This window comes from Schistocerca serialis, chromosome 5, assembly GCF_023864345.2.
Source record: "Schistocerca serialis cubense isolate TAMUIC-IGC-003099 chromosome 5, iqSchSeri2.2, whole genome shotgun sequence".
Lineage (NCBI taxonomy): Eukaryota > Metazoa > Arthropoda > Insecta > Orthoptera > Acrididae > Schistocerca > Schistocerca serialis.
Genome location: NC_064642.1, coordinates 838,726,377 through 838,748,565, shown reverse-complemented (window position 1 = coordinate 838,748,565; position 22,189 = coordinate 838,726,377).

The window sequence follows — 22,189 nt, the reverse complement described above, 5'->3', positions numbered from 1 at the left end:
TCGATTCCCTTGGACTTTCACATTGATCATGAGACATAGAAATTACATCGGGATTGAATACAAAACACACAATGCCGACTTAAGTACAAGAAGAGGGATTCTTCTACGATTTTGTGTATGAGCGGCTCCTTGGAGACCAGTATTAGATTCCGATGCACCAATGCAGGTTTACTGTATCCCTTGGACCTTCACATTGACCATGAGACACAGAAATTGCATCGGGATTGAAAACAAAAGGCACAATGCCGACTTAAGTACAAGAAGAGTGAATCATCTAAGAGTTTGAGCTTTGAGCGTCAACTGGTAGACCAGTATTAGATTCCGATGCACCAGTTCAGGCTAACAGTATCCCTTGAACACTCACATTGATCATGAATTTGAGCAAATGGCATCGCGATTGAATACAACAGGCACAATACCGGCTAAAGTGCAAGAAGAGTGAATCTTCTAAGAGATTGTGCATGAGCGGCTCCTGGGAGACCAGTATTAGATTCCGATGCACCAATGCAGGTTTACTGTATCCCTTGGACCTTCGCATTCACCATGAGGCACAGAAATTGCATCGGGGTTGAATACAAAATGCAAAATGCCGACTTTAGTACAAGAATAGTGAAGCTTTTAAGAGTTTCTGCTTTGAGCGGCTGCTGGGAGACCAGTATTAGATTCCGATGCACCAGTGCAGGTTTATTGAATCCCTTGGACCTTCAAATCGAACATAAAACACAGAAATTGCGTCGGGATTGAGAACAAAAGGCACAATGCCGAATTAAGTACAAGGAGAGTGAATCTTCTAAGAGTTTGTGCTTTGAGAATCTCCTGGAGTCCAGTATTAGATTCCGATGTACCAGTGCAGGTTTAGTGAATCCCTTGGACCCTAACATTGACCATGAAACACTGAAAATGCATCGGGATTGAATACAAAAGTCACAATGCCGACTTAAGTACAAGAATAGTAAATCTTCTAATAGTTTGTGCTTTGAACGGCTCCTTGGTGACCAGTAGTAGATTCCTATGCACCAGTGCTGGTTTACTGTATCCCTTCGACTTTTGCGTTTACCATGAAACACAGAAATTGCATCGGGATTGAATTCAAAAGGCAAAATGCCGACTTAAGTGCAAGAAGAAAGAATGTTTTAAGAGTTTGTGCTTTGTGCGGCTCCTGGGAGACCAGTATTAGTTTCCGATGCATCAGTGCTGGTTTACTTTATCCCTTGGACCTTCAAATTGACCTTGAGAGACGTAAATTACATCGGGATTGAATACAAAAGCACAGTGCCGACTCAAGTACAAGAAGAGTGAAGCTTCTAAGAGTGTCTGCTTTGTGCGGCTCCTGGGAGACCAGTATTAGATTCGGATGCACCAGTTCAGGTTTACTGTATACTTTGGACCTTCCTATTGACCATGAAACACAGAAATTGCATCTCGATTAAATACAAAAGGCACAATGCCGACTTAAGTAAAAGAAGTGTGAATCTTCTAAGAGTTTGTGGTTTGAGCGCTCCCTGGGAGACCAGTATTATATTCCAATGCACCACTGCAGGTTTGCTGTATCCCTCCGACTCTCACATTGACCATGAAGCACAGAAATTGCATTGGGATTGAATACTAAAGGCACAATGCCGACTTAAGTACAAGAAGAGTGAATCTTCTACGACTTTGTGCTTTGAGCGGCTCCCTGGAGACCAGTATTAGAATCCGATGCACTATTCTAGCTTTACAGTATCGCTTGGACCTTCATATTGACCATGAAACACAGAAAAACATCGGGATTGAATACAAAAGGCACAATGCAGACTTAGGTACAAGAAGAGTGAATCTTCTAAGAGCTTGTGTTTTGAGCTGCTCCTGGGAGACAAGAATTAAATTCCGATGCACAAGTGCAGGTTTGCAGCATTCCTTGGACCTTCTCATTGACCTTGAGACACTGAAAATGCATCGGGATTCAATACAAAATGCACAATGCCGACTTAAGTACAAGAAGAGTGAATCTTCTAAGTGTTTGTGCTTTGAGCGGCTCCTGGGAGACCAGTATTAGATTCCGATGCACCAGTACAGGTTTACTGTATCCCTTGGACCTTCACATTGACCAAGAAACACAGAAATTGGATCAGGAGTGAATACAAAAAAGCACAATGCCGACTTAACTACAAGAATAGTGAATCTTCTAAGAGTTTGTGCTTTGAGCGGCTCCTGGGAGACCAGTATTAGATTCCATTGCACAAGTGCTGATTTACTGTAGCGCTTAAACATTCACATTGACCATGAAACACAGAAAATGCATCGGGATTGAATACAAAAGGCACAATGCCGATTTAAAGACATGAAGAGTGAATCGTCTAAGAGTATGTGCTTTGAGTTTGTCCTGGTAGACCAGTATTAGATTCCGATGCACCAGTGCAGGTTTACTGAACGACTTGGACCTTCACATTGGGCATGAAACACAGAAATTGCATCACGATTGAATACCAATGGCACAATGCCGACTTATCTACAATTGTAGTTTATCTTCTAAGTGTTTGTGCTTTGAGCGGTCCCTGGGGGGCAAGTATTAGATTCCAATGCACCAGTGCATGTTACTGTATACCTTGGACCTTCGCATTGACCATGAAGCACTGAAAATGCATCGGTATTGAATACAAAAGGCACAATGCCGACTTCAGTACAAGAAGAGTGAGTCTTCTAAGAGTTTGTGCTTTGAGCGGCTCCTGGGAGACCAGTATTAGATTCCAATGCACCAATCGATTTTTACTGTATCCCTTATAACTTCACATTGATCATAAAACACAGAAATTGCATCGAGATTGAATTCAAAAGGCAAAATGCCGACTTAAGCGCAAGAAGAGTGAATGTATTAAGAGTTTGTGCTTTGTGCGGCTCCTGGGAGACCAGTATTAGTTTCCGATGCATCAGTGCTGGTTTACTTTATTCCTTGGACTTTCGCATTGACCATGAAACATAGAATTTGCTTCGGGATTGAATACAAATTGCACAATGCCGACTTAAGTACAAGGAGAGTGAATCTTCTAAGAGTTTGTGCTATGAGCGGCTCCTTGATGACCAGTATTAGATTCCGTTGCACCAGTGCTATTTTACTGTATCGCTTCGACTTTCGCGTTTACCATGAAATACAGAAATCGCATCGGGATTGAATACATAAGGCACAATGCCGACTTAAGTACAACAAGTGTGTATCTTCCAAGTGTATGTGCTTTGAGTGGCTCCTGGGAGACCAGTTTTAGATTCCCATGCACCAGTGCAGGGTTACTGAATCCCTTGGACCTTCACATTGACCATGATGCACAGAAAATGCATCGGAATTGAATACAAAAGACTCAATGCTGACTTATGTACAAGAAGAGTGAATCTTCTAAAAGCTTCTGCCATGTACGGCTACTGGGAGACCAGTATTAGATTCCAATGCACCAATGCAGGCTTACTGTATACCTTGGACTTTCACATTGACCATGAAACAAAGAAATTGCACCGCGATTGAATACAAAAGACACAATGCAGCATTAATTACAATAAGAGTGAACCTTCTAAGAGTTTGTGATTTGAGCGGCTCCTGGGAGACCAGTATTAGATTCCGATGCACCAGTGTAGGTTTACTGTATCCTTTGGACCTTCACATTGACCATGAAACACAGAAATTGAATCGGGATTGCATTCAAAGGCACAATGCCGACTTAAGTACAAGTAGAGTGAATCTTCTACGACTTTGTGCTTTGCGCGGCTCCCTTTAGACCATTATTACAATCCGATGCGCTATTCTAGCTTAACTGTATCCCTTGGACCTTCATGTTGACCATGAAACACAGAAATTGCACCGTGATTTGATACAAAAGACACAATGCCGTATTAAGTACAAGAAGAGTGAATCTTCTAAGGGTTTGTGATTTGAGCGGCTCCTGGGAGACCAGTATTAGATTCCGATGCACCAGTGCAGGTTTAATGAATCCCTTGGACCTTCACATTGACCATGAGAGACAGAAACTACATCGGGATTGAATACAAAAATCACAATGCCGACTTAAGTACAAGAAGAGTGAATCTTCTAAGAGTTTCTGCTTTAAGCGACTCCTGGGAGACCAGTGTTAGATTCCAGTGCACCAGTGCAGGTTTACAGTATACCTTGGACCTTCACATTGACCATGAAACACAGAAAATGCATCGGGATTGAATACAAAAGGCACAATGCCGACTCAAGTACAAGAAGAGTGAATCTGCTAAGAGCTTGTGTTTTGAGCTGCTCCTGGGAGACCAGTATTAGTTTCCGATGCACCTGTGCAGATTTACTGTATCCCTTCGACTGTCACATTGACCATGAAAAACAGAAATCGCATGGGGATTGAATACCAAATCCTTAATGCCGACCTAAGTACAAGAAGAGTGAATCTTCTAAGAATTTGTGCTATGGGCAACTCCTGCGAGACCAGTATAAGATTCCAAAGCACCAGTTCAGGTTTACTGTATACTTTGGAGCTTCCTATTGACCATGAAACACTGAAATTGCATCGCGATGAAATACAGAAGGCACAATGCCGACTTAAGTACAAGAAGAGTGAATCTTCTAAGAGTTTGTGGTTTGAGCGGCTCCTGGGAGACCAGTTATTGATTCCGATGCACCAATGCAGGTTTAGTGTATCCCTCGGACCTTCACATTGTGCATGAAACACAGAAATTGCATCGCGATTGAATACCAAAGGCACAATGCCGACTTTAGTACAATTAGAGTTAATCCTCTAAGAGTTTGTGCTTTGAGCGGACCCTGGGGGTCAAGTATTAGATTCCGATGCACCAGTGCAGGTTACTGTATACCTTGGACCTTCGCATTGACCATGAGACACTGAAAATGCATTGGGATTGAATACAAAATGCACAATGCCCACTTAAGTACAAGAAGAGTGAATCTTCTAAGGGTTTGTGTTTTGAGCTGCTCCAGGGAGACCAGAATTAAATTCCGATGCACAAGTGCAGGTTTGCAGCATTCCTTGGACATTCTCATTGACCATGAAACACAGGAATTGAATCGGGATTGAATACAATAGGCACAATGCCGACTTAAGTACAAGAAGAGTGAATCTTCTAAGTGTTTGTGCTTTGAGCGGCTCCTGGGAGACCAGTATTAGATTCAGATGCACCAGTACAGGTTTACTGTATCCCTTGGACCTTCACATTGACCGAGGAACACAGAAATTGGATCAGGATTGAATACAAAAGGCACAATGCCGACTTAACTACAAGAATAGTGAATCTCCTAAGAGGTTGTGCTTTGAGCGCCTCCTGGGAGACGAGTATTAGATTCCATTGCACCAGTGCTGATTTACTGTAGCGCTTAAACATTCACATTGACCATGAAACACAGAAAATGCATCAGGATTGAATACAAAAGGCCCATTCCGACTTATGTACATGAAGAGTGAATCGTCTAAGAGATTGTGCTTTGAATTTGTCCTGGCAGACCAGTATTAGTTTCCGATGCACCAGTGCAGGTTTACTGTATCCCTCGGACGGTCACATTGTGCATGAAACACAGATAATGCATCGCGATTGAATACCAAAGGCATAATTCCGCCTTAAGTACAATTAGAGTTAATCATCTAAGAGTTTGTGCTTTGAGCGGCCCCTGGGGGTCAAGTATTAGATTCCTATGCACCAGTGCATGTTTCTGTATACCTTGGACCTTCACATTGACCAAAAAACACAGAAATTAGATCAGGATTGAATACAAAAGACACAATGCCGACTTAACTACAAGAATACTGAAACTTCTAAGAGTTTCTGCTTTGAGCGGCTCGTGGGAGACCAGTATTAGATTCTGATGCACCAGTGTGGGTTAACTAAATCCCTTGGGCTTTCACATTGAGCATGAAACACAGATAGTGCATCGGGATTGAATACAAAAGGCAGAATGCCGACTTAAATACACTCCTGGAAATGGAAAAAAGAACACATTGACACCGGTGTGTCAGACTCACCATACTTGCTCCGGACACTGCGAAAGGGCTGTGCAAGCAATGATCACACGCACGGCACAGCGGACACACCAGGAACCGCGGTGTTGGCCGTCGAATGGCGCTAGCTGCGCAGCATTTGTGCACCGCCGCCGTCAGTGTCAGCCAGTTTGCCGTGGCATACGGAGCTCCATCGCAGTCTTTAACACTGGTAGCATGCCGCGACAGCGTGGACGTGAACCGTATGTGCAGTTGACGGACTTTGAGCGAGGGCGTATAGTGGGCATGCGGGAGGCAGGGCGGACGTACCGCCGAATTGCTCAACACGTGGGGCGTGAGGTCTCCACAGTACATCGATGTTGTCACCAGTGGTCGGCGGAAGGTGCACGTGCCCGTCGACCTGGGACCGGACCGCAGCGACGCACGGATGCACGCCAAGACCGTAGGATCCTACGCAGTGCCGTAAAGGACCGCACCGCCACTTCCCAGCAAATTAGGGACACTGTTGCTCCTGGGGTATCGGCGAGGACCATTCGCAACCGTCTCCATGAAGCTGGGCTACGGTCCCGCACACCGTTAGGCCGTCTTCCGCTCACGCCCCAACATCGTGCAGCCCGCCTCCAGGGGTGTCGCGACAGGCGTGAATGGAGGGACGAATGGAGACGTGTCGTCTTCAGCGATGAGAGTCGCTTCTGCCTTGGTGCCAATGATGGTCGTATGCGTGTTTGGCGCCGTGCAGGTGAGCGCCACAATCAGGACTGCATACGACCGAGGCACACAGGGCCAACACCCGGCATCATGGTGTGGGGAGCGATCTCCTACACTGGCCGTACACCACTGGTGATCGTCGAGGGGACACTGAATAGTGCACGGTACATCCAAACCGTCATCGAACCCATCGTTCTACCATTCCTAGACCGGCAAGGGAACTTGCTGTTCCAACAGGACAATGCACATCCGCATGTATCCCGTGCCACCCAACGTGCTCTAGAAGGTGTAAGTCAACTACCCTGGCCAGCAAGATCTCCAGATCTGTACCCCATTGAGCATGTTTGGGACTGGATGAAACGTCGTCTCACGCGGTCTGCACGTCCAGCACGAACGCTGGTCCAACTGAGGCGCCAGGTGGAAATGGCATGGCAAGCCGTTCCACAGGACTACATCCAGCATCTCTACGATCGTCTCCATGGGAGAATAGAAGCCTGCATTGCTGCGAAAGTTGGATATACACTGTACTAGTGCCGACATTGTGCATGCTCTGTTGCCTGTGTCTATGTGCCTGTGGTTCTGTCAGTGTGATCATGTGATGTATCTGACCCCAGGAATGTGTCAATAAAATTTCCTCTTCCTGGGACAATGAATTCACGGTGTTCTTATTTCAATTTCCAGGAGTGTACAAGAAGATAGAATCTTCTACGAGTTTGTGCTTTGAGCAGCTGCTGGGAGACCAGTATTAGATTCCGATGCACCAGTACAGGTTTATTGAATTCCTTGGACCTCCAAATTGAACATGAAACACAGAAATTGCGTCGGGATTGAAAACAAAAGGCACAATGCCGACTTAAGTACAAGGAGAGTGAATCTTCTAAGAGTTTGTGCTTTGAGCATCTCCTTTGGTCCAGTATTAGATTCCGATGCACCAGTGCAGGTTTAGTGAATCCCTTGGACCCTAACATTGACCATGAAACACTGCAAATGCATCGGGATTGAATACAAAAGTCACAATGACGACTTAAATACAAGTATAGTGAATCTTCTAAGAGTTTGTGCTTTGAGCGGCTCCTTGGTGACCAGTATTAGATTCCTATGCACCAGTGCTGGTTTACTGTATCCCTTCGACTCTCGCGTTTACCATGAAACACAGAAATTGCATCGGGATTGAATACACAAGGCACAATGCCGACTTAAGTACAAGAAGTGTGAATCTTCCAAGTGTATGTGCTTTGAGTGGCTCCTGGGAGACCAGTTTTAGATTCCCACGCACCGTTGCAGGGTTACTGAATCCCTTGGACCTTCACATTGACCATGATGCACAGAAGATGCATCGGGATTGAATACAAAACGCTCAATGATTTAAGTAGGAGAAGAGTGAATCTTCTAAGAGTCTCTGCCATGTACGGCTGCTGGGAGACCAGTATTAGATTCCGATGCACCAATGCAGGCTTACTGTCTCCCCTGGACCTTCACATTGACCATGAAACACAGAAATTGCACCGCGATTGAATACAAAAGACACAATGCCGCATTAATTACAATAACAGTTAATCTTCTAAGAGTATGTGATTTGAGCGGCTCCTGGGAGACCAGTATTAGATTCCGATGCACCAGTGCAGGTTTACTGAATCCGTTGGACCCTCACATTGACGTTGAGACACATAAATTACATCAGGATTGAACACAAAACGCACAATGCCGACTTAAGTACAAGAAGAGTGAATCTTCTAAGAGATTGTGCTTTGAGCGGCTCCTGGGAGACCAGTATTAAATTCCAGTGCACCAATCGAGGTTTACTGTATCCCTTGGAACTTCACATTAATCATGAAACACAGAAATTGCATCGAGATTGAATTCCAAAGGCAAAATGCCGACTTAAGTGCAAGAAGAGTGAATGTTTCAAGAGTTTGTGCTTTGTGCGGCTCCTGGGAGACCAGTATTAGTTTCCGATGCATCAGTGCTGGTTTACTTTATCCCTTGGACTTTCACATTGACCATGAAACATAGAATTTGCTTCGGGATTGAATACAAATGGCACAATGCCGACTTAAGTACAAGAAGAGTGAATCTTCTAAGAGTTTGTGCTTTGAGCCGCTCCTTGGTGACCAGTGTTAGATGCCGATGCACCAGTGCTGGTTTACTGTATCCCTTCAACTTTCGCGTTTACCATGAAACACAGAAATTGCATCGGGATTGAATACATAAGGCACAATGCCGACTTAAGTACAAGAAGTGTGAATCTTCCAAGTGTATGTGCTTTGAGTGGCTCCTGGGAGACCAGTTTTAGATTCCCATGCACCGTTGCAGAATTACTGAATCCCTTGGACCTTCACATTGACCATGATGCACAGAAGATGCATCGGGATTGAATACAGAAGGCTCAATGCCGACTTAAGTACAAGAATAGTGAATCTTCTAAGAGTTTCTGCCATGTTCAGCTACTGGGAGACCAGTATTAGATTCCGATGCACCAATGCAGGCTTACTGTATCCCTTGGACTTTCACATTGACCATGAAACACAGAAATTGCACCACGATTGAATACAAAAGACACAATGCCGCATTAATTACAATAAGAGTGAATCTTCTAAGAGTTTGTGATTTGAGCCGCTCCTGGGAGACCAGTATTAGATTCCGATGCACCAGTGCAGGTTTACTGAATCCCTGGGACCTTGACATTGACCTTGAGAGACATAAATTACATCGGGATTGAAAACAAATGGCACAATGCCGACTCAAGTACAAGAGGTGTGAAGCTTCTAAGAGTTTCTGCTTTGTGCGGCTCCTGGGAGACCAGTATTACATTCCGATGCACAGTGTAGGTTTACTGTATCCTTTGGACCTTCACAATGACCATGAAACACAGAAAATGAATCGGGATTGCATACAAAGGCACAATGCCGACTTAAGTACAAGAAGAGTGAATCTGCTATGAGTTTGTGCTTTGAGCATCTCCTGGGAGACCAGGATTAGATTCCGATGCACCAGTGCAGGTTTACTGAATCCCTTGGACCTTCACATTGACCATGAAACACAGAAAATGCATCCGGATTGAATACAAAAGGCACAATGCCGACTTAAGTACAAGAGGAATGAATCTTCTAAGAGTTTGTGGTTTGAGCGGCTCCTGGGGCACCAGTATTAGATTCTGATGCACCAGTGCAGGTTTACAGTAACCCTTGGACATTCACATTGACCATGAAGCACAGAAATTGCATCGGGATTGAATACAAAAGGCACAATGCCAACATAACTACAAGAAGAGTGAATCTTCTAAGATTTTGCGCTTTTAGCAACTCCTGGGAGACCAGTATTAGATTCCGATGCACCAGTTCAGGTTTACGGTATACTTTGGACCTACCTATTGACCATGAAACACAGAGATTGCATCGCAATTAAATTGAAAAGGCACAATGCCGACGTAAGTACATGAAGATTGAATCTTCTAAGAGTTTGTGGTTTGAGCGGCTCCTGGGAGACCAGTTTTTGATTCCGATGCACCAATGCAGGTTTACTGTATCCCTCGGACCTTCACATTGTGCATGAAACACAGAAATTGCATCGCGATTGAATACCAAAGGCACAATGCCGACTTTAGTACAATTAGAGATAATCTTCTAAGAGTTTGTGCTTTGAGCGGACCCTGGGGGTCAGGTATAAGATTCCGATGCACTAGTGCAGGTTACTGTAACTCTTTGACCTTCACATTGACCATGAGACACAGAAACTACATCGGGATTGAATACAAAATGCACAATGCCGACTTATGTACAAGAAGAGTGAATCTTGAAAGAGTTTCTACTTTAAGCGACTCCTGGGAGACCAGTATTAAATTCCGATGCACCAGTGCAGGTTTACTGTATCCCTTTGACTTTCACATTGACCATGAAACACAGAAATTTCATCGGGATTAAATACAATAGGCTCTATGCCGCCTTATGTACAAGATGAGTGAATCTTCTAAGAATTTGTGCTTTGAGCGATTCCTGATGGGTAAAGTATTAGATTCCGATGCACCTGTGCAGCTGTACAGTACACCTTTGACCTTCACATTGACCATGAAACACAGAAAATGCATCAGGATTGAATACAAAAGGCACAATGCCGCCTTAAATACATGAAGAGTGAATTGTCTAAGAGTTTGTGTTTTGAGTTTGTCCTGGTAGACCAGTATTAGATTCCGATGCACCAGTGCAGGATTACTGAATGTCTTGGACCTTCACATTGGGCATGAAACACAGAAATTGCATCGCGATTGAATACCAATGGCACAATGCCGACTTATCTACAATTGTAGTTAATGTTCTAAGTGTTTGTGCTTTGAGCGGCCCCTGGGGGGCAAGTATTAGATTCCAATTCACCAGTGCATGTTACTGTATACCTTGGAACTTCACATTAACCATGAAGCACTGAAAATGCATTGGGATTGAATACAAAAGGCACAATGCCAACTTAAGTACAAGAAGAGTGAATCTTCTCAGAGTTTGTGGTTTGAGCTGCTACTGGGAGACCCGATCTAAATTCCGAAGCACAAGTGCTGCTTTAAAGCATTCGTTGGACATTCACATTGACCATGAAACACAGAAATTGAATCGGGATTGAATACAATATGCACAATGCCGACTTAAGTACAAGAAGTGTGAATCTTCTAAGAGTTTGTGCTTTGAGCGGCTCCTTGGAGACCATTATTAGATTCCAATGCACCAGTGCAGATTTACTGTATCCCTTGGACCTTCACAGTGCCCATGAAACACAGAAAATGCATTGGGATTGAAAACAAAAGGCACAAAGCCGATTTAAGTACAAGAAGAGTGAAACTTCTAAAAGTTTCTGCTTTGAGCGGCTCCTGGCAGACCAGTATTAGATTTCGATGCACCAGTGCTGGTTTACTGTATCCATTCGACTTTCGCGTTGACCATGAAACACAGAAATTGCATCGGGATTGAATACATAAGGCACAATGCCGACTTAAGTCCAAGTAGTGTGAATCTTCCAAGTGTTTCTTCTTTGAGACACTTCTGGGAGACCTGTATTTGATTCCCATGCACCAGTGCAGGTTTACTGAATCCCTTGGACCTTCACATTGCCCATGATGTACCGAAATTGCATCAGGATTGAATACAAAAGGCTCAATGCCGACTTAAGTACAAGAAGAGTGAATCTTCTAAGAGTTTGCGCTTTGAGCGGCTCGTGGGAGACCAGTATTAGATTCTGATGCACCAGTGTGGGTTAACTGTATCCCTTGGACTTTCACATTGACCACGAAACACAGATAGTGCATCGGGATTGAATACAAAAAGCTGAATGCCGACCTAAATACAAGAAGAGTGAATCTTCTACGAGTTTGTGCTTTGAGCGGCTGCTGGGAGACCAGTATTAGATTCCGATGCACCAGTGCAGGGTTACTGTAACCCTCGGACCTTCACATTGTGCATGAAACACAGAAATTGCATCGCGATTGAATACCAAAGGCACAATGCCTACATAACTGCAATTAGAGTTAATCTTCTAAGAGTTTGTGCTTTGAGCGGCCCCTGTGGGTCAAGTATTAGATTCCGATGCACCAGTGCAGGTTACTGTATACCTTGGACCTTCACATTGACCATGAAGCACTGAAAATGCATCGGGATTGAATACAACATGCACAATGCCGACTTAAGTACAACAAGAGTGAATCTTCTAAGAATTTGTGTTTTGAGCGGCTCCTGGGAGACCAGTATTAGTTTGCAATGCACCAGTGCAGATTTACTGTATCGCTTGGACTTTCATATTGACTATGAAACACAGAAAATGCATCGGGATTGAATGTAAAAGGCACAATGCCGACTTAAGTACAAGAAGAGTGAATTTTATGAGTTTGTAATTTGAGCGGCTCCTGGGACACCAGTATTAGAGTCCGATGCAGCAGTGCAAGTTTACTGTATCCCATGGACCTTCACATTGACCATGAAACACAGAAATTGCATCGGGATTGGATACAAAAGGCACCAACCAATTAGCATACTGCCTGCTGTTTCCAAAGCACTCGAATATATTGTTCATGACCAAATCACTGAACACTTGCACGAATTCAGCCTATATCACAAATTTCAATCCGGTTTCCGTAAACATCACAGCACAAACACTGCTCTAATTAAAGTATTAGATGACCTGAAATGTGCCATTGACAATCTAAAGGCAGCAATATTGACGCTACTGGACTTCAGCAAAGCTTTTGACACTGGTAACTTTGACATATTGCTCAAAAAAATGCAACAGCTTAATTTCTCTGTTAGTGCAGTGAGATGGTTTGAAAGCTACTTAAAAGACAGACAGCAATGTGTTGGCTGCGTAAATGAAAAATCTTCCTGGAAACATCTTTCCTCGGGACTGCCACAAGGATCAGTCTTAGGACCACTTTTGTTTTCTTTATATGTCAACTATATTTCGTCGGTTCTGTCCTGTAAATATCATTTCTATTCCGACGACCTCCAGCTCTACCTAAGCGTCAGACCTGAAAACGTAAACACTGCAAACGCTCAGATGAATGATGATCTGTCTTCGGTAGTGACATGGGCGAAAAGCCTGGGGCTTAAACTAAATGCAAAGAAGACGCAAGTAATCTTAATAGCCCATCAGAAATTAATAAGTTCAGATCTCCGCGAATGGCTACCTTCTATTCTGCTCGATGGTACTCCAATACCATATCAGAAAACAGTGAAAAATTGGGTGTAACTTTGGATGAGCATCTCAACTGGGCGGAGAATACAGTCGCAGTGTGCCGAAAGACGTCTGCTTGTCTCTATGCTCTCAAAAAGTTTCAGAACATATTTCCACTGGACTTGAAACGCCAGCTCGTGCAAGCACTCTTTCTACCGAACCTCCACTATTGTGATGTGATTCAACAAGGCACGGGTAGTGAAAAGAAAATACGGCTAGAGATAACCATGAATGCCTGTGTGCATTACACCTGCAACATTCGCCGATATGATCATGTTAGTGCTTCATACTCCGAGCTAAAGTGGCTGCGGCCGGACAAATTGCGTGACTACCACACTCTATGTCTACTTCACAAACTCTTCGTCGCGCAAGCACCCCAGTACCTTGCTTCAGAGATGAAAAACCTGTCGTGCCATCATAATCGAAACACGAGGTCACTCTTATTTGGTATCCTAACTGTGCCCACTCACAAAACAAAAACTTTTGCAAACTCCTTCTCAGTTGCCGCTGTCAGCATCCGGAACAAACTGCCCCTTACCTTGCGCAAAAATCAATCTCCTGCTGCTTTTAAGAAGAAGTTGAAGCATTTCGTACTATCATCCTCATAAAGTTCTCCACAAAATTAATGTACCAGGCCAATCCTCTCATCTGTCAAATAGCAAAGCTAGCGTCTCCGATCTTGCTCCTGAGATGCCTTCCCATTCATCTATCTCTATTAGCCAGGCAATCTTCTTTTCCTTTATATTTCCTTAATTATGTTTCATCATGTGTATTCTTCTCCTCCGTTCACAATGAGTGTCCCTCATACTCCCTGCTGCCAGCACTACTATCTAAAATTTGTCTCTTCAATAATGTCTAATTATAACAGTACTTACGATCTTCGAATATAAACTCTATATGTATATATTTTTCCAGGTGTACCTTTCTAATTGTTTATTTCACTTTTTGTAGAAATGTAGTTTAACATGCCTACTTAAACATATGAATGTAAAATAAGTAGGATGCCTGGATAGATGTAAGAGAGGGCCTGATGGCCCTAATCTTGCCAGGTTAAATAAATCAATAAATAAATAAATAAATAAATTAAGTACAAGAAGAACGAATCTTCTAAGAGTTTCTGATTTCAGCGGCACCTGGGAGACCAGTATTAGATATCGATGCACCAGTGCAGGTTTACTGTATCCCATGGACTTTCACATTGACCATGAAACACAGAAAAAGCATTGGGATTGAATACAACAGGCACAATGCCGACTTAAGTACAAGAAGAGTCAATCATCTAAGAGTTTGTGCTTTGAGCGGCTCCTGGGAGACCAGTATTAAATTCCAGTGCACCAATCGAGGTTTACTGTATCCCTTGGAACTTCACATTAATCATGAAACACAGAAATTGCATCGAGATTGAATTCCAAAGGCAAAATGCCGACTTAAGTGCAAGAAGAGTGAATGTTTCAAGAGTTTGTGCTTTGTGCGGCTCCTGGGAGACCAGTATTAGTTTCCGATGCATCAGTGCTGGTTTACTTTATCCCTTGGACTTTCACATTGACCATGAAACATAGAATTTGCTTCGGGATTGAATACAAATGGCACAATGCCGACTTAAGTACAAGAAGAGTGAATCTTCTAAGAGTTTGTGCTTTGAGCCGCTCCTTGGTGACCAGTGTTAGATGCCGATGCACCAGTGCTGGTTTACTGTATCCCTTCGACTTTCGCGTTTACCATGAAACACAGAAATTGCATCGGGATTGAATACATAAGGCACAATGCCGACTTAAGTACAAGAAGTGTGAATCTTCCAAGTGTATGTGCTTTGAGTGGCTCCTGGGAGACCAGTTTTAGATTCCCATGCACCGTTGCAGAATTACTGAATCCCTTGGACCTTCACATTGACCATGATGCACAGAAGATGCATCGGGATTGAATACAGAAGGCTCAATGCCGACTTAAGTACAAGAATAGTGAATCTTCTAAGAGTTTCTGCCATGTTCAGCTACTGGGAGACCAGTATTAGATTCCGATGCACCAATGCAGGCTTACTGTATCCCTTGGACTTTCACATTGACCATGAAACACAGAAATTGCACCACGATTGAATACAAAAGACACAATGCCGCATTAATTACAATAAGAGTGAATCTTCTAAGAGTTTGTGATTTGAGCGGCTCCTGGGAGACCAGTATTAGATTCCGATGCACCAGTGCAGGTTTACTGAATCCCTGGGACCTTGACATTGACCTTGAGAGACATAAATTACATCGGGATTGAAAACAAATGGCACAATGCCGACTCAAGTACAAGAGGTGTGAAGCTTCTAAGAGTTTCTGCTTTGTGCGGCTCCTGGGAGACCAGTATTACATTCCGATGCACAGTGTAGGTTTACTGTATCCTTTGGACCTTCACAATGACCATGAAACACAGAAAATGAATCGGGATTGCATACAAAGGCACAATGCCGACTTAAGTACAAGAAGAGTGAATCTGCTATGAGTTTGTGCTTTGAGCATCTCCTGGGAGACCAGGATTAGATTCCGATGCACCAGTGCAGGTTTACTGTATTCTTGGACCTTCACATTGACCATGAAACACAGAAAATGCATCCGGATTGAATACAAAAGGCACAATGCCGACTTAAGTACAAGAGGAATGAATCTTCTAAGAGTTTGTGGTTTGAGCGGCTCCTGGGGCACCAGTATTAGATTCTGATGCACCAGTGCAGGTTTACAGTAACCCTTGGACATTCACATTGACCATGAAGCACAGAAATTGCATCGGGATTGAATACAAAAGGCACAATGCCAACATAACTACAAGAAGAGTGAATCTTCTAAGATTTTGCGCTTTTAGCAACTCCTGGGAGACCAGTATTAGATTCCGATGCACCAGTTCTGGTTTACGGTATACTTTGGACCTACCTATTGACCATGAAACACAGAGATTGCATCGCAATTAAATTGAAAAGGCACAATGCCGACGTAAGTACATGAAGATTGAATCTTCTAAGAGTTTGTGGTTTGAGCGGCTCCTGGGAGACCAGTTTTTGATTCCGATGCACCAATGCAGGTTTACTGTATCCCTCGGACCTTCACATTGTGCATGAAACACAGAAATTGCATCGCGATTGAATACCAAAGGCACAATGCCGACTTTAGTACAATTAGAGATAATCTTCTAAGAGTTTGTGCTTTGAGCGGACCCTGGGGGTCAGGTATAAGATTCCGATGCACTAGTGAAGGTTACTGTAACTCTTTGACCTTCACATTGACCATGAGACACAGAAACTACATCGGGATTGAATACAAAATGCACAATGCCGACTTATGTACAAGAAGAGTGAATCTTGAAAGAGTTTCTACTTTAAGCGACTCCTGGGAGACCAGTATTAAATTCCGATGCACCAGTGCAGGTTTACTGTATCCCTTTGACTTTCACATTGACCATGAAACACAGAAATTTCATCGGGATTAAATACAATAGGCTCTATGCCGCCTTATGTACAAGATGAGTGAATCTTCTAAGAATTTGTGCTTTGAGCGATTCCTGATGGGTAAAGTATTAGATTCCGATGCACCTGTGCAGCTGTACAGTACACCTTTGACCTTCACATTGACCATGAAACACAGAAAATGCATCAGGATTGAATACAAAAGGCACAATGCCGCCTTAAATACATGAAGAGTGAATTGTCTAAGAGTTTGTGTTTTGAGTTTGTCCTGGTAGACCAGTATTAGATTCCGATGCACCAGTGCAGGATTACTGAATGTCTTGGACCTTCACATTGGGCATGAAACACAGAAATTGCATCGCGATTGAATACCAATGGCACAATGCCGACTTATCTACAATTGTAGTTAATGTTCTAAGTGTTTGTGCTTTGAGCGGCCCCTGGGGGGCAAGTATTAGATTCCAATTCACCAGTGCATGTTACTGTATACCTTGGAACTTCACATTAACCATGAAGCACTGAAAATGCATTGGGATTGAATACAAAAGGCACAATGCCAACTTAAGTACAAGAAGAGTGAATCTTCTCAGAGTTTGTGGTTTGAGCTGCTACTGGGAGACCCGATCTAAATTCCGAAGCACAAGTGCTGCTTTAAAGCATTCGTTGGACATTCACATTGACCATGAAACACAGAAATTGAATCGGGATTGAATACAATATGCACAATGCCGACTTAAGTACAAGAAGTGTGAATCTTCTAAGAGTTTGTGCTTTGAGCGGCTCCTTGGAGACCATTATTAGATTCCAATGCACCAGTGCAGATTTACTGTATCCCTTGGACCTTCACAGTGCCCATGAAACACAGAAAATGCATTGGGATTGAAAACAAAAGGCACAAAGCCGATTTAAGTACAAGAAGAGTGAAACTTCTAAAAGTTTCTGCTTTGAGCGGCTCCTGGCAGACCAGTATTAGATTTCGATGCACCAGTGCTGGTTTACTGTATCCATTCGACTTTCGCGTTGACCATGAAACACAGAAATTGCATCGGGATTGAATACATAAGGCACAATGCCGACTTAAGTCCAAGTAGTGTGAATCTTCCAAGTGTTTCTTCTTTGAGACACTTCTGGGAGACCTGTATTTGATTCCCATGCACCAGTGCAGGTTTACTGAATCCCTTGGACCTTCACATTGCCCATGATGTACCGAAATTGCATCAGGATTGAATACAAAAGGCTCAATGCCGACTTAAGTACAAGAAGAGTGAATCTTCTAAGAGTTTGCGCTTTGAGCGGCTCGTGGGAGACCAGTATTAGATTCTGATGCACCAGTGTGGGTTAACTGTATCCCTTGGACTTTCACATTGACCACGAAACACAGATAGTGCATCGGGATTGAATACAAAAAGCTGAATGCCGACCTAAATACAAGAAGAGTGAATCTTCTACGAGTTTGTGCTTTGAGCGGCTGCTGGGAGACCAGTATTAGATTCCGATGCACCAGTGCAGGGTTACTGTAACCCTCGGACCTTCACATTGTGCATGAAACACAGAAATTGCATCGCGATTGAATACCAAATGCACAATGCCTACATAACTGCAATTAGAGTTAATCTTCTAAGAGTTTGTGCTTTGAGCGGCCCCTGTGGGTCAAGTATTAGATTCCGATGCACCAGTGCAGGTTACTGTATACCTTGGACCTTCACATTGACCATGAAGCACTGAAAATGCATCGGGATTGAATACAACATGCACAATGCCGACTTAAGTACAACAAGAGTGAATCTTCTAAGAATTTGTGTTTTGAGCGGCTCCTGGGAGACCAGTATTAGTTTCCAATGCACCAGTGCAGATTTACTGTATCGCTTGGACTTTCATATTGACTATGAAACACAGAAAATGCATCGGGATTGAATGTAAAAGGCACAATGCCGACTTAAGTACAAGAAGAGTGAATTTTATGAGTTTGTAATTTGAGCGGCTCCTGGGACACCAGTATTAGAGTCCGATGCAGCAGTGCAAGTTTACTGTATCCCATGGACCTTCACATTGACCATGAAACACAGAAATTGCATCGGGATTGGATACAAAAGGCACCAACCAATTAGCATACTGCCTGCTGTTTCCAAAGCACTCGAATATATTGTTCATGACCAAATCACTGAACACTTGCACGAATTCAGCCTATATCACAAATTTCAATCCGGTTTCCGTAAACATCACAGCACAAACACTGCTCTAATTAAAGTATTAGATGACCTGAAATGTGCCATTGACAATCTAAAGGCAGCAATATTGACGCTACTGGACTTCAGCAAAGCTTTTGACACTGGTAACTTTGACATATTGCTCAAAAAAATGCAACAGCTTAATTTCTCTGTTAGTGCAGTGAGATGGTTTGAAAGCTACTTAAAAGACAGACAGCAATGTGTTGGCTGCGTAAATGAAAAATCTTCCTGGAAACATCTTTCCTCGGGACTGCCACAAGGATCAGTCTTAGGACCACTTTTGTTTTCTTTATATGTCAACTATATTTCGTCGGTTCTGTCCTGTAAATATCATTTCTATTCCGACGACCTCCAGCTCTACCTAAGCGTCAGACCTGAAAACGTAAACACTGCAAACGCTCAGATGAATGATGATCTGTCTTCGGTAGTGACATGGGCGAAAAGCCTGGGGCTTAAACTAAATGCAAAGAAGACGCAAGTAATCTTAATAGCCCATCAGAAATTAATAAGTTCAGATCTCCGCGAATGGCTACCTTCTATTCTGCTCGATGGTACTCCAATACCATATCAGAAAACAGTGAAAAATTGGGTGTAACTTTGGATGAGCATCTCAACTGGGCGGAGAATACAGTCGCAGTGTGCCGAAAGACGTCTGCTTGTCTCTATGCTCTCAAAAAGTTTCAGAACATATTTCCACTGGACTTGAAACGCCAGCTCGTGCAAGCACTCTTTCTACCGAACCTCCACTATTGTGATGTGATTCAACAAGGCACGGGTAGTGAAAAGAAAATACGGCTAGAGATAACCATGAATGCCTGTGTGCATTACACCTGCAACATTCGCCGATATGATCATGTTAGTGCTTCATACTCCGAGCTAAAGTGGCTGCGGCCGGACAAATTGCGTGACTACCACACTCTATGTCTACTTCACAAACTCTTCGTCGCGCAAGCACCCCAGTACCTTGCTTCAGAGATGAAAAACCTGTCGTGCCATCATAATCGAAACACGAGGTCACTCTTATTTGGTATCCTAACTGTGCCCACTCACAAAACAAAAACTTTTGCAAACTCCTTCTCAGTTGCCGCTGTCAGCATCCGGAACAAACTGCCCCTTACCTTGCGCAAAAATCAATCTCCTGCTGCTTTTAAGAAGAAGTTGAAGCATTTCGTACTATCATCCTCATAAAGTTCTCCACAAAATTAATGTACCAGGCCAATCCTCTCATCTGTCAAATAGCAAAGCTAGCGTCTCCGATCTTGCTCCTGAGATGCCTTCCCATTCATCTATCTCTATTAGCCAGGCAATCTTCTTTTCCTTTATATTTCCTTAATTATGTTTCATCATGTGTATTCTTCTCCTCCGTTCACAATGAGTGTCCCTCATACTCCCTGCTGCCAGCACTCCTATCTAAAATTTGTCTCTTCAATAATGTCTAATTATAACAGTACTTATGATCTTCGAATATAAACTCTATATGTATATATTTTTCCAGGTGTACCTTTCTAATTGTTTATTTCACTTTTTGTAGAAATGTAGTTTAACATGCCTACTTAAACATATGAATGTAAAATAAGTAGGATGCCTGGATAGATGTAAGAGAGGGCATGATGGCCCTAATCTTGCCAGGTTAAATAAATCAATAAATAAATAAATAAATAAATTAAGTACAAGAAGAACGAATCTTCTAAGAGTTTCTGATTTCAGCGGCACCTGGGAGACCAGTATTAGATATCGATGCACCAGTGCAGGTTTACTGTATCCCATGGACTTTCACATTGACCATGAAACACAGAAAAAGCATTGGGATTGAATACAACAGGCACAATGCCGACTTAAGTACAAGAAGAGTCAATCATCTAAGAGTTTGTGCTTTGAGCGGCTCCTGGGAGACCAGTATTTATTTCCGATGCACCAGTGCAGGTTTACTGTATACCATGGACCTTCACATTAACCATGAAACACAGAAATTGTATGGCGATTGAATACAAAAGGCACAATGCCGACTTAAGTACAAGAAGAGTGAATCTTCTAAAACTTTGTGATTTGAGGGGCTCCTAAGAGACCAGCATTCGATTCAGATGCACCAGTGCAGGTTCAGTGAATCCCTTGGACCTTCACATTGACCATGAAACACAGAAATTGCATTGTGATTGAATACAAAAGGCACAATGCCGACTTAAGTACAAGAAGAAAGAATCATCTAGGAGTTTCTGCTTTGGGCGGCTCCTGTGAAACCAGTATTAGATTCCGATGCACCAGTACAGGTTTACTGTATCCCTTGGACCTTCACATTGACCATGAAACACAGAAATTCCATCGGGATTGAATACAAAAGGGACAATGCCAACTTAAGTACAAGAAGAGTGAATCTTCTAAGAGCTTGTGCTTTGACCGGCTCCTGGGAGACCAGTATTAGATTCCGATGCACCAGTACAGGTTTAGTAAATCCCTTGGACACTCACATTGACCATGAGACACAGAAATTGCATCGGGATTGAATACAAAAGGCACAATGCCGCCTTAAGTACAAGAAGAGTGAATCTTCGAAGAATTTGTGCTTACAGCGGCTACTGGGAGTCCAGTATTAGATTCCAATACACCAGTGCAGGTTTCCTGTATCTCTTGGACCTTCACAATTACCATTAAATTCAAAAACTGCATCGGGATTGAATACCAAAGGCACAATGCTAACTTTAGTACTAGAAGAAAGAATATGCTAAGAATTTGTGCTTTGTGCGGCTCCTGGGAGACCAATATTAGATTCCGATGCACCAGTGAGGGTTTACTGTATTCCTTCGACCTTCATATTGACCATGAAACACAGAAATTGCATCGGGATTGAATTCAAAAATCACAATGCCGACTTAAGTACAAGAGGACTGACTCTTCTTGCATTCCATGAATTGAACCATTCCTGTGAGATCAGTTTTAGATTCCGATGCTTCAATTCAGGCTCACTGTATCCCTTGGGCCTGCATATTGACAATGATACACAGAAATTGCATCGGAATTAAATACAAGACGCACAATGCCGACATAGGTACAAGAAGACTGCCTCCTCTTACTGTCTATATTTTGAACCTTTCCTGTGAGACCAATTTTTGATTCCTATGCTTCATTTCAGGTTTACTGTATCCCTTGGAACTTCT